This window comes from Canis lupus, chromosome 8 (assembly GCF_048164855.1).
Source record: "Canis lupus baileyi chromosome 8, mCanLup2.hap1, whole genome shotgun sequence".
Lineage (NCBI taxonomy): Eukaryota > Metazoa > Chordata > Mammalia > Carnivora > Canidae > Canis > Canis lupus.
In genome coordinates, this window is record NC_132845.1 from 28158276 (window position 1) to 28172198 (window position 13923).

At 39.6% G+C, this 13923-nt stretch overlaps 1 long non-coding RNA gene across 1 annotated transcript in view; it reads left to right on the forward strand.

Moving 5' to 3' along the window:
- Positions 1-13608, forward strand: part of LOC140638045 (uncharacterized) — a 38741-nt gene extending 25133 nt beyond the window's left edge. The window contains exon 3 of the long non-coding RNA XR_012035161.1: positions 13482-13608. This is a non-coding gene — a long non-coding RNA (uncharacterized lncRNA). The remainder of the gene's footprint in view (positions 1-13481) is intronic.
- Positions 13609-13923: the final 315 nt, after the last annotated feature.

Sequence of the window (13923 nt, forward strand, 5' to 3'; positions counted from 1 at the left end):
TACAGTTGTTCTAGTAAGTCTGTAAAGAGCATAAAAATGAAGCATCAGAAACAACAGTGACTGATAATGGGGAGAGTTCAAACATGATTCCCATTAGTCTGTATTTCAAGGACTTTGAGAATTTTCTCCCTTCCCCCACTCTCCTCCCTAGCACCTGGAAATAAGTGCTTCCTGCATCTTTTTGTTTTGTTTTTTACTTCTTCATTAATTTTTTAAAAATATTTTATTTATTTATTCATGAGAGACACACAGAGAGAGGCAGAGACATAGGCAAAGGGAGAAGCAGCCTCTCTGCGGGGGAGCCCAACGCGGGACTCGAGCCCAGGACCCTGTGATCAGGCAACATACAACATAGTGATTCAACATCTCCATACATCAGGCTGTGCTCACAAGTGTAGCTCCCATCTCTCACCATACAACACTATGACAGTATCACTGACTATGTTCTCTATGCTATGCCTTTTGTTCCCATGACTTATTCATTTCATAACTGGATTTTTGCTTCAGTTCTTAACATCATCTCTGCTTCTCAGAAACTAGTCCCAGTTAAAAGAAGCTAATTCCTTGAAGTTCATGAGTAGGACAATTTTACCATTGTTTTTTAAAAAACAAAGTATTTGTGAATTTGGATTTGTTACCTGAATATTCTTTATAATTAAAATTTAGAGAGATTGAAATCAACACATATTATACAGTTTGCAACATGCTTTTCATTTATAATCTCATCTAATCTTTATAACAAAGTAGGTGTTATTATCAATGTTTTTAAAAGCTGAGGAAGTGTATTTTGAAAGATTTCCTAACATGAGATAATGTATATAAAGTGCCTAACAGAAGGCTGGCACATAATACATGCTGAATGTTACTTAATAATATTAATAGTAATAATAATATTAATAATAATAATAATGATAATAATATCAATTTGCTCAATGTCACATAAGTGGTGGGATTTGAACTCAGGAATCCCTGATAATTTTGTGAGCAAATTAACTTGTCAAAATGAGTCTGTCTTTATTCATTTTCTGTTATACAAGTAATGTACTTACACAGAGAATTTGATAGAGCAAAATAAGTCACTCACCCATAATTCTACTATTTCAATATAATAGGTATTATCACACAAAATGATTTTAGATTTGTAAAGGTTGCTTTAAAAAGTATTGCTGATGCTTTAATTTGCCCTTTTTTAGAACCCTTCTACTGAGTTTGAAAAAAACAGTTTTTTCCCACTTCTTGCAATAACTTAAAAATATCTAGATTGTAGATCTAAACATTCTAAATAAGAATTATTTTATATCAACCCTTTATCAAATACATGGTTTGCAAATATTTTTTCCCATCCTATAAGTTGCCTTTTGATTTGTTGATCGTTTTCTTTGCTGTGCAGAAGCTTTTTAGTTTGAAATAGTCCCATTTGTTTTTTTTTGTTGTTGCTTGAGCTTTTAGAGTCAACTCCAAAAAGCCATTGCCAAGATAATGTCAAGGAGGTTTCCCCTTATGTCTTCTTCTAGGAATTTTATGGTTTCAAGCCTTATGTTTAAATCTTTAATCCATTTTAAGTTGATTCTTTCGTGTATGATGTAAGATAAAAGTGCAACTGCATTCTTTTGCGTGTGGATATCCAATTTCCCAACAAAATTTATAGAAAAGAATATCCTTTACCCATTATGTATTCTTGGTTCCCTTGTCATGAATTGGTTGACTATATATGTGCGGGTTTATTTCTGGGCTCAATCTGTTCCACTGATCTATGAGTCTAGTTTTATGCCAATACTGCATTGTTTTGATTACTATAACTTTATAATATAGTTTGAAATTAGGAAGTGTGATGCTTTCTTCTTTCTACAGATTGCTTTGGCTATGGAGGTATTTTGTGATTTCATGCAAATTTTAGTATTTTTGTCCTGTTTTTGTGAAAAATGCTATCAGAATTTTGATAAGGATCACATTAAATCTGTAGACCAGTTTCAGTAGTATAGACATTTTAACAATATTAATTCTTCCAATTCACCCGTTTGAGGTATCATTCCATTTCTTTGTGTCTACTTCAATTTCTTTCATTCGTGTCTCTTTTTTCTTAAAGATTCATTCATTTACTTGAGAGAGAGTGAGAGAGCATGTGGGTGCATGGGGTAGGGGTAGAGGGAGAGAGATAGAAGCAGACTTCCTGCTGAACACAGAGCCTGATATGGGGCTTGATCCCATGACCCTAAGATCATGACTTGAGCTGAAATCAAGAGTTAGACACTTAACTGACTAAGCCATTCAGGCACTCTTCATTCATGTCTTACAGTTTTTAGTGTATGCATCTTTCTCAATAATCAAAACCAAATAACTTCATTAAAAGATGGGCAAAGAATATAGAGATTTTTCCAAACATATATATGAAAAGATGTTTGAAATCACTAATCATCAGAGAAATGGAAGTCAAAACCACAATGAGATCACCTCACACCTGTTAGGATGACTATTATCAAAAGGACAAGAGAATAGCAAATGTCGGTGAGGAGGTGGAGAAAAAGGAACCCTTCTACACTATTGGTGGGAATGTAAATTGATACAGCCATTATGGAAAACAGTATGGAGATTCTTAAAAAAATTAAAAGTGGAACTGCTATACAATCCAGCAATCCCACTACTGTGTATGTATCCAAACAATTGAAAGTGCATGTATATCTCAAAGAGATACTTGCACTTTCATGTTCATTTCAGTATTATATACAATGGCCAAGGTATGGAAACAACCTACAACCTACGTGTCTGCTCATGAACAAAGAAGAAAATGTAGTATATGTTTACTCAATGGAATATTCAACCACAAAAAGATGGAAACCCTATCATTTGTGACAATGTGGATAAACTCAAAGACATTATGTTAAATGTAATAAGTCAGAGAAAGAAAAAAATTGTATGATCTCACTTACCTGTGGAATGTAAAAATGTGAAAGTCATGGAACTAGAGAGTAGAATAGTGGTTACCAGGGGCTAGCAGATGGAGAAACTGGTACACATTGGTCAAAGGGTACACACTTTCACCCAAAAACCAAATAATCCAGTTAAGAAATGGGGAGAAGACATGAATAGACATTTTTCCAAAAAAGATGTACAGATGGCTACTGTCAGCCATGAAAAGATATTCAATATTATTCATCATCAGGGAAATACAAATCAAAACTACAATGAGATACCACCTCACACCTGTCAGGATGGCTAAAATTAACACAATAAACAACAGATGTTAGTGAAGATGTAGAAGAAAGGGCAACCCTCTTGCACTGTTGGTGGGAATGCAAACTGGTGCATCCACTCTGGAAAACTGTATAGAGATTCCTCAAAAAGTTAAAAGTAGAACTACCCTGTGACTCAGTGATTTTTCAATACTAGGTATTTAACCAAAGGATATGAAAATACTGATTTGAAAGGGCACATACACCCAAGGCTTATAGCAGCATTATCAACAATAGCCAAATTATGGCAAGAGCTCAAAAGTCCATCAACTGATGAATGGATAAAGAAGATGTAGTACATATATATGCAATGAGATATTACTCAGCCATCAAAAGGAATGAAATCTTGCCATTTGCAATGAAGTAGTTGGAGCTAAATTGTACTATGCTAAGTGAAATAAGTCAGAGAAAGACAAATACCATATGATTTCACTCATATGTGGAATTTAAGAAACAAAACAGATGAACATGGGGGAAGTGGGGGAAAAAAAGAGGGAGGCAAACCATAAAAGAGATAGTTAACCATATAGAACAAACTGAGGGTTCCTGGAGGGGCAGTATGTGGGGGGATGGACTAACTGGGTGATGGGTATTAAGGAGAGCACTTGTGATGAGCACTGGGTGTTATATATAACTAAATTCTAAATTTAAATTCTACTAAATTCTACTCCTGAAACCAATATCATACTGTATGTAAACTAGCTAGAATTTAAATAAAACTTGAAACATTAAAAAAATAAAATTACCCTAAATATGTAAAAAAAAAAAAAGGCACAAACTTTTAATTATAAGAGGAATAAATTCTGAGGATCTAAAATACAGCATGGTGACTCTTGTTAAAAATATTGTAATGTAGGGGAACAGTCAGTTAAGCATAGAACTCTTGGTTGTGGCTCAGGTCATGATCTCAGTGTCGTGAGATTGAGCCCCCGTCAGTCTGTGCTGGGCATGGAGCCCGCTTGGGATTCTCTCTCTCGGTCTCCCTCTGCTCCTCCCTGCCTCACTGTGTATGTATGGGCTCTCTCTCTCTCCCCCCCCCCCCGCAAAAATAAATAGATAGATAGATAAAAATATTATTATGTGTACTTGAAATTTGCTGAGGGTAGATCTTAAGTGCTTTCACCAAGTCAAAATAAATAAATAAAGATGGTAGCTATGAATGTGTTAATTTACTGTGGTAATCATTTTACAATGAATACACAATACACAGTACACCTTACATACATAATTTTTATTTGTCAATTATACTTCAGTAAAGCTGTAAAAACTTAAAAATAAAAAGATGATAAAAAAGAGAATTGTTATGAATGGAAAGGTTTGTCATTATATGGAGAAAAGTGTAAGCATGTTGGTAGTGGTGGTTATGGAACACTTAAGAGTTTAACTTAATTGAAGTATGATGTTAATTTATCTGGTGGAGATAAATAGTGTTATGATGAACAATCTATCCTTTCTATTTGTTTTCTGATTAGAATACCTTGTCACAATGGATATTGGGGGAGATATTTATCAATTCCCCCCCATATACACTATCAACGTGAGAGTTTACTCATATCCATAACTCTACGCCTTGCCTTTTTCTCTCCAAAACTCCTTAGCATTGACTGAAAAATAACTATCCACTTAGACTGACCTTTAGTTTTAAATGGTAGACATTCAAAACCTAATTAGATATTTAATTAAAAAGTGACTTTACTAACCTCTATGAGATGAATTTCTAAACCTCAGGAATAATATTAGACTCTTCAGCTCATCAAAGACAATAAGTATGCTCATAAGACTTTCCAGAAGAAAAAATAATTTAACAATTACTATAAACTACTGTCTTAGTTTGACTTCAATCCTTCAACGTTTTTTTCTTTTTTATTTTTTTAAAAGATTTTATTTATTTATTCATGAGAGACACAGAGAGAGGCAGAGACACAGGCAAAGGGAGAAGCAGGCTCCATGCAAGGAACCTGATATTGGACTCCATCCCAGGACCCCGGGATCATGACCTGAGCCAAAGGCAAATGCTCAACCACTGAGTCACCCAGGTGCCCCCCCCCAACATTTTTTGTTATACTTCTTCAATAGCTTCCTATCTAATTATCTTACCTCCATTCCCTCTATTCCAAATTCGTCTTCCATACAGATCATTGGAGTGATCTTTTACTAACACACATTTGATTATGTTATTCTCCAGCCTATGCCCTTAATATCCTTCAAAAGCACCCCATTACCTTCAGAATAAGTCTGAACCCTTTGCCATGGCATACAGCATCCTTCATCATCTGGAATCTGCCTGTTTCTCCGACCTTATGCCTTTTGTTTCACACTATACATTCACAAAGATATAGCCACATCTGTAACCTGAAGTTCCTAAAATAATGTTGTTATTTTTTATACTTCTTGGCCTTTGCATATGCTATTCCCTTCCCCTAAAACACTTTTCCAGCTGCCTGCTGGTTACCTCTCATGACAGATCCTACTATGCTGTGGACTCACCACACCTTACTTCCTTTTCCCTCTGGAATTGGTTAAAATGCTTTCCCAGGTTCCCCCAAAGTTAGGTATGGCATCATGACTGTGTTCTGATGAAATTGGACCCCTAAAATCTCCTGGATAATACCCTATTGTCTCACGAGTCTCTAATCTCCAGAGAGATGCAAAAGATTCAGTGGAGGAATCCAAGGTCCTTGGGGATAGTGGAGCCACGAGATTGAGCAAGCCTTTCACCAGTCAGACCATCTGACTAGGAAAACCCGTGAAGACTCCAGTCTGAGCAAGGAAGAAACCTTTATTTTGTGAAGTCCCTAAAGCTTGTGGGTTGTTATTGCCATTATCCCACAGCAAATAATATACCTCCTTTTATGCCCCCTTTTCTCCAAAGACCCTACCATTTGGAAAAAGTTAAGTGTGAATAAAGCACCTATCTTCAGGCCCAGGCTAGGTTTGGTTTATTGATCTAAATAGGAAAGAGACAATTTCTCCTATCATAAAGTTCACATTCAAGTTGGGAAGACAGATAATAAATATTTAACAAAAACTTGAAGTGTAATTTCAGGCCGTGATAGTGCTGTGAAGCAAGATGAATCTGGGGGAGGGAATGAAGAATGAAGGGGAGGGGTCCATTTTATGATGTAATCAGGGAAGGCCTTTTGAGGATGTTATACTGAGTCCTGAGCTGGGTGGGATGTGGGATAAGCCACATGAAGTTGAGGATTCTAGAAAGGAGAATGGGAAGTGAAGGACCTGATGTGGGAAGTAGTGTGGCTGCCTCTATCAGGGATTGCAACAACATGAGGAAGAGCGAGGAGGCCAGTATGGCGGGAGTGGAGTGAATGAGTGGGAGAGAGGCAAGAAGGAGTTCAAGGAGGTGGGAAGGAGCCTCCGATCATGGAGAGCCTTGAAAGGCCTGGGAGATTCATTTGTGGAAATAAGGAGTTACTGGGCGATTGGGAGCAGTTGAGACACATTCGAAAATGATCACTCTGGATGATGTGTTGAGAACAGTGTGTGTATTGGATGTGGGCCGACCCCTACCTGGCTCCAGGGCCGGAACCCAGCATAGGCTTTATCTCCAGTCCCTTCTGAACAATGAAGCCAAAGGTGGATGTGTCAGCAGCGTGTGTGGGAGGCTTCAGTGCTTCCCTTGTCTCCTGGTCTCATTTTGGATGCCATCTCGTTTTCCTAATTTTCTTGCCATTTCATCCCACTATTTGCCAACATTTTTAAAAAAATATTTTATTAAGCATTTTTCAACTTGATGTGGAAGGAAGATCTCAGTTTCTGGTCAACTTAACAGCCAGGACCCAGATTCTATCTATTTTTCAGTGAAATAAGAAGCAAAGCCTTCAGTTGGAAATGAGAGTGAGAGTGTGAAGGGGAGGAGAAATGAGACTGCTTATTTTAGAGTGGAGAGTAAATCCTCTAGGGAAATGTAGGGCTTTTGTTTTATTTGCTTTGTCTTTTATTATTTATTTATTTATTTATTTTTAAGATTTTATTTATTTATTCATGAGAGACACAGAAAGAGAGAGGGAGAGGCAGAGACACAGGCAGAGGGAGAAGCAGGCTCCCTGCAGGGAGCCCAATGTGGGACTCTATCCCAGGACTCCAGGGTCACGCCCTGAGCCAAAGGCAGATGCTCAACCACTGAGCTGCCCAGGTGTCCTTGTTTTTGTTTTTTAAAATAAGTTCAGAAGGAATTAAGCTGGGATCAGTCCCTGTGTTTAAGATTACGGCAATGGGAGGATTAAGAGATACAATCTGTTTGCAAGAAACACAGACTAGCTGGAGAAACACTAAGAAATGTTAAATAATTCAAAGGCTATGTTTCATTCTTTCAACCATTTACTCAACAACAACTTACTGATGAGCAAAGTGGAAGGCTAAAAACACAGCCCCTGCTTAGAGTCTAATATGGTGAGAAAGAATGAGTTGTCTCCTAGAGGTATCCACACTAGGAGGCAATGCATCCTTTTGTCTTATAGGAGGAGGGAGTGTGGGCGGGGATCTGCTGAGCCTGGAAGGATGGAAGGATGGAAGGACCAGTAGGAGCCCCCAGGCCCAGGACTGGATGGAGCAGGCAGGCGGGCACATGCAGAGTAAGGAAAACCACCATGAAGAACTGCGAACACAATGTAACTCAGAGATGAGGCCCTTGGTGGAGTTTGGTGTGGTCAGGGAAGGCTGCCATGGGAAGTGGGGCTGGAATTTGGAAGGATCTGAGTGGGGGAACATGGGGGTGGGGGGAGTCTTTAGGCTGGGAAGAGCATCTGTGACCGAGATGGGAATACTGGAGGCTGTGTTGAGGCCATCAGGATAAATGCACGATGTGGGTAGCCCCCACCACAAGCACCCGAGTGTTACAAACCGCGTTCTCTTCCTGCAGAGTCGCAGGCGATGAGGTGGGGAAAGGCTGGCTAGGGTGGTGGGCCGCGATTGCCCAGGAGCTCCAGATTCCACCTCTCGTGTTCAGTTGTCTGCATGAAAATGAACGGAGGCATTTTCTCTTTGTTTGCTTCTGTTTCATCAAGCCTTTGCCCATTGTTGAACCCAGCCTAATTTCTTCATTTGACAATGTCCAGTGATGGACAAATATCCCCCAGGAGGGAAGCTAGGTGGCACTAGATTACTGCCCAGCCACTGATCTCTCAGAGCCGAGGGCACCCTTAGTTTTAAATAAGTTCTGATGAACGCAAAACTATTTAGTGGAGCTTTGAGATAGATGGCCTGGAAGCCTTATAGAGAAAGAAAAATTGTTCTTTTGTTAATTTTTTTTTTTTTTATGTAACGAATCACTGTTATTTGGCTCAGAATTAGCTAGCTGATATGCCTGAATTCTGCTCTGCGGGACATAATTCTTTTTGCAGATGGAGCTCACACTGTATTTTGCTATTTGAGAAATTCTTTATTATATCCTGCAAGTAAAGCATGGAAGTGATCAAAGCTAGATACCACTATCTCTTTCTAAGCTTTAAAGAGAAAACAAATGTCCTGTTGGTTCCTTAGAATTCAACGGACGAAGATGAGGAATAAAGCTGCCTTCTTTTGCCATTAATGGCCGAATTAGAATCCCTCACCGAGGGCTAATGACAGCTAAATGAGTGTTTGCCTGCATAACCTGCTGCTGCTTTAATTTCCTCAAAGTTTTCCTTTCTGGAGAAAGGAGCACTATGAGCTAGATTAATTTAATAACCCTTTATAGATGATGTAGCCAGTCAGCCGGCTGCAAAAAATAAGGTGCTTGCCTTTGCGGCGGAGTGAAACTAGAAAGGTGTCTAGACATCCTCCACGAATAGAACACATTGGTCTAGGACACAAATGTGCTATCAAAGGATACAGTGCAGAACATAAAGCAAGTTTATCTAAAGTGAACTTCCTTTGCAAGGACTTTGACCCCCGTCCCCATTTTTCACTTGACTTCCACTTATTATTGTATGAAATTATGCATGTTGCCTAAGTTAGTAAGTTTGAACAGAACATTTAAGCATATTCCTTCCGAACGCATCGATTTTAGAGTCACCTCTTGCAGAAACTCAAGGCACCGCATGGACTATTGGCCACAGAGGAGTTTGTTTGGGGTCAGTAGGAGCAAGCTGGGGTGAGATAGGAACTCCCCAAGACCATACAACGTGGAGAGGCTGGGCATTCAACTAACTTGCAGCTAAGATTTGAAGTGCAGCAGAAAGTGGGGGAGCTCAGGAGATGGGATGCCATCCTAGTTCACAGGGCAGGATAGGTTTGTAACAGATAGAGCCCAGAGTCTGGGGGTGCTCATGGACTGAGGTAGGAACCAGACAGGACAAGAGAGGAGAGCCTGTGAGGGGTAGAGAATCTGAAAGGTACAGGATTGACTGGGAAAACCGTGTTCTGTTTTCTTTGCCTTGCTGGTCACATACTGGTGTATTTTTTTACACAGCTGGAATTAAATCCCTGTTAATGAACCTAAACTCTCTTCTTAAAGGAGGTGAAAAAAATGATTGCAATCAGCATACTTTTTGACTTGCCCTGAATCATAGTTTTACCACCCTCATAAATAATTGCATAGGTTGTATTTCCAAAGTTGTATTAAAACACATGCATTTGGGCCCTAGTACTAGGAGTAGGTGGGACTGTCCTGTTCAAAAATAATGATAAAAAGGGCCATTCAGAACTCAGTGGAATGTCAGAAACCACTAAAAAATTAAAGATAGGGGGCGCTTGGGTGGTTCAGTGGTTGAGCGTCTGCCTTTGGCTCCGGTCATAATCCCCAGGCTCTGAGCTTGAGTCCCGCATCTGGTTCCCCGCAGGGAGCCTGCTTCTCCCTCGGCCTATGTCTCTGCCTCTCTCTCTGTGTCTCTCATGAATAAATAAATAAAATCTTTAAAAGGAATTACAGTTAGTGTAATAAGTCAATTGGAGAAAGACAATCATTACATGGTTTCACTCATATGTGGAATATAAGAAATAGTGCGGAGCACCATTAGGGAAGGGAGGGAAAACTGAATGGGAAAAATCAGAGAGACAAACTATGAGAAACTCTTAACTCTGGGAAACAAATTGAGGGTTGCTGGAGGGGAAGTGGGTGAGGGGATGGGTAACTGGGTGACGGGCATTAAGGGGGCATGTGATGGGATAAGCACTGGGTGTTACACACAACTGATGAATTATTGAAAAGTCCATCTGAAACTACTGATGTACTATATGTTGGGTAATTGAATTTAAATTAAAAAATTACAGTTAGTGAAATAAACATGGTAGGCAAATATCCTGTGAGATACCAGGGTTTTTTTGTTTTTTTTTAATGTGTTCATCCAGGTGTAGTTTTATTTTTTATTTATTTATTTATTTTTATATTTTATTGGTGTTCAATTTGCCAACATATAGAATAACACCCAGTGCTCATCCCATCAAGTGCCCCCCTCAGTGCCCGCCACCCAGTCACCCCCACCCCCTGCCCACCTCCCCTTCTACCATCCCTTGTTCATTTTCCAGAGTTAGGAGTCTCTCATGTTCTGTCTCCCTTTCTGATATTTCCCACTCAATCGGAGAAGGACAAACATTATATGGTCTCATTCATTTGGGGAATATAAAAAATAGTGAAAGAGAATAAAGGGGAAAGGAGAAAAATTGAGATACCAGGTTTTTAAGAACCCGACTGTGACTGGAAAGTCAGAATAAAAGACACAGCATGTTCCCCATCATGTGTCTGTGTGCATACTCTGTTTAATTTAGGTTAAAATTGACTAGTTGTGGTTTTGCAAAGTCCTAAATATTTCTTCACAGAGTATGTAAACCAATTTGATTTTTAAAAAACGAACCAAACTCAAATTCAGCTGTTTGTAAAATGACTTGTTTCCTCATTTACTAGCTTTTATTGTTAAAATATTTCTCTTTCCCTCAGTTACACTCTATTGAATCCTACTGAGGGAGCAAATATCTACTTCATGTAATCATGAAAGTCACAGAGATCCGACCCAGCCTGTAAACACTGTGGCTCTACCTCAGCCCCCCATCATCATAGCTCATCATCGTAGTAGCAGACACTTGCACAGCATTTACTCTGTGCTAGGGTCCGTATTAGGCTCTTTACATACATTAATCAAATTAGTCATCATCATTGTTGTGTTAAGTAAATTATCAATTCATTAAAAATTCACACTTGATCTTAGCCAAAAGGCTGAGAAGCGATGATTCATTAAAAATTCAAAGCTGGGGGATCCCTGGGTGGCGCAGGGGTTTGGCGCCTGCCTTTGGCTCAGGGTGCGATCTTGGAGACCTGGGATCGAGTCCCACGTCGGGCTCCTGGTGCATGGAGCCTGCTTCTCCCTCTGCCTATGTCTCTGCCTCTCAATCTCTCTCTCTCTCTCTCTCTCTCTGTGACTATCGTAAATAAATAATGAAAGTTTAAAAAAAGAATTCAAAGCTGGGGGATCCCTGGGTGGCTCAGCGGTTTAGTGCCTGCTTTTGGTCCAGGGCATGATCCTGGAGTCCCAGGATCGAGTCCCATGTCAGGCTCCCTGCATGGAGCCTGCTTCTCCCTCTGCCTGTGTCTCTGCTTCTCTCTCTGTCTCTCATGAATAAATAAATAAAATATCTTTAAAAAGAAAATTCAAAGCCGTTTTCAGATATCATGTAAGGATTGCTGGAATCTTCTGAAATATTGTGAAGTTATTCTTAATCTGAAGTATTCCTTTCAGTTCTTCTTTGAAGATAATGTTCCAGGGATCTCTGTTTCTCCTTACTGTTCCAATTTCCCAAAGCAGAAAGCTGATCAGAGATTTGAGAAGAGCATCTTATTTCTTGATTTCTAGGTCAGACATATTAATATGGCAAGGTTGGGATTTACTGCTTTTCTCAGCAGCTTTATTGAAAAGCACATTACATTGTATTGGCTGGGAAAGGATGTTTGTTCTGTTCTTTGCGTGTGTGTGTGTGTGTGTATGTGTGTTCTGTTCTTCTAAAAAATGCATCATTGTGCATTTTATTAAAGTCATAGTTAAAGAATTCCTTTTCAGCAGGCCAAAGGTAAGCAACTGTCTGGGGGTAACTTTCTGTTATACCAAGTGTCCTGTTGGAAGTTTAGATTGTGACTGTGAATCATTGCCCTGATGTTCCTGGGGTCAAGGGTTGTATTTTTTTTTTTAAGATTTTATTTATTTATTTATTCATGAGAGACACAGAGAGAAAGAGAGGCAGAGACACAGGCAGAGGGAGAAGCAGGGTCCCGGTGGGGAGCCTGATACGGGACCTGATTCCAGCTACCTCAGGATCACAATCTGAGCCAAAGGTAGATGCTCAATGACTGACCCACCCAGGTGTCCCCAAGGGATATGTTTCAGGTCAACCAGCTGCCTCGTTTTCTCCAGAAAGAGGAGGAATATTGACATCTCACTTATTAGCTTCCTTCTTCAGCATGACCTTGGTTTCCCATTGTTAACCCAGGATAGTATGTTCTCTTTCAATTTGGCAGAAGCAGCACATGGCTGTTGTCTGTCAGCTTTGTTAGATGCTTGCATCCTTTGGAGGCTTGTTTCAGTATTTATCTCCTATATAAAGACCATGGGTTTGAGACCAGCTGACAATGTTCCGTCTCCACGAGATGTCCCAGGGCGCACTCTCTGTCTGGTGTCTTGAGACTGTCTAGAAGGCCAAGGTTCACATGCTCATTAGCTTTGGGACCATGTGACAGTCACTCAGTCTCTGGGGCTTCACTTTCCTCTACCAAAATCAGGAAGAGTCAATACAATATCAAAATGATATTAATATTAATAATAATAGCTGACATTTATTGAGTGTTTTCCAAAAGCCTTAAATGGCTCCTTTCATGTAATCCTCACGATAGCACTAGGAGGCAGGAGCTATTATTACCTCATTTTACAGAGGGGTTGACTGAGCTAGGGAGGGATGGGGTCATTCACTTTTTTAACATCATGTAGCCAGTGAGTGGTGAGCATCTAAGGCCAGATAGAGTCTATTTATCCTCAAAATGTGATCTGTAGACCAGTGGTATCAACAATATCTGGGAACTTGTAAAAAATGCAAGTTTTTGGGCATACTCCAGACCGAATGAACCTGAACCTTTAGATGTGAGGCCCAAGAACCTATTTTGACAATCTCTTCAGGTGATTCTGGTATGCCTTAAAAGTTTAAACACTATCCTAGGACCTGAATTTTCAATCCCTATATTATGATTTTCTGCATTCAGTGAATGTTTCAGAGTGTCTGGAACATTGCTCAATTAACTCTGGTTGGTTATGTGCTTGTCTCATTCCTCCCCCACAGCTCTGTGTACGCCCATCCCTCCTGCAGCTGGGCGCCTTCCCCAGAGAAGCGCCCTTGCCTAGAGAAGAAGTGGTCAAGGACACATGAAAAGTATATTCCTCTGTTGTGGCTGCAGTATCCTTCTTGAGGCTCATGCACTATCAAAGCGAATGTACGTGAGTCTTGCTTCCAGAAACCTTCCTATTTTGCACTTTAAAAAACTGCACACAAACTATTGGAAATTCATTTGACTATGAAAACTTGGTCCTGTTTAATGCATAAACTTAACCTCATTCCTACCAAAGGGACTCTGAAAGACTTTATCAGTTCTGGGAGATTTTGAGGCTTTTAGGTATGTGAATTAGCCAGAGAAACTGCATACTTCTCTTCCTCTTGGAAAAAAGTCAAGTTATGTTTATGACTACCAAGGATAACAGATGCTGTACATACAAAAATTGGATAT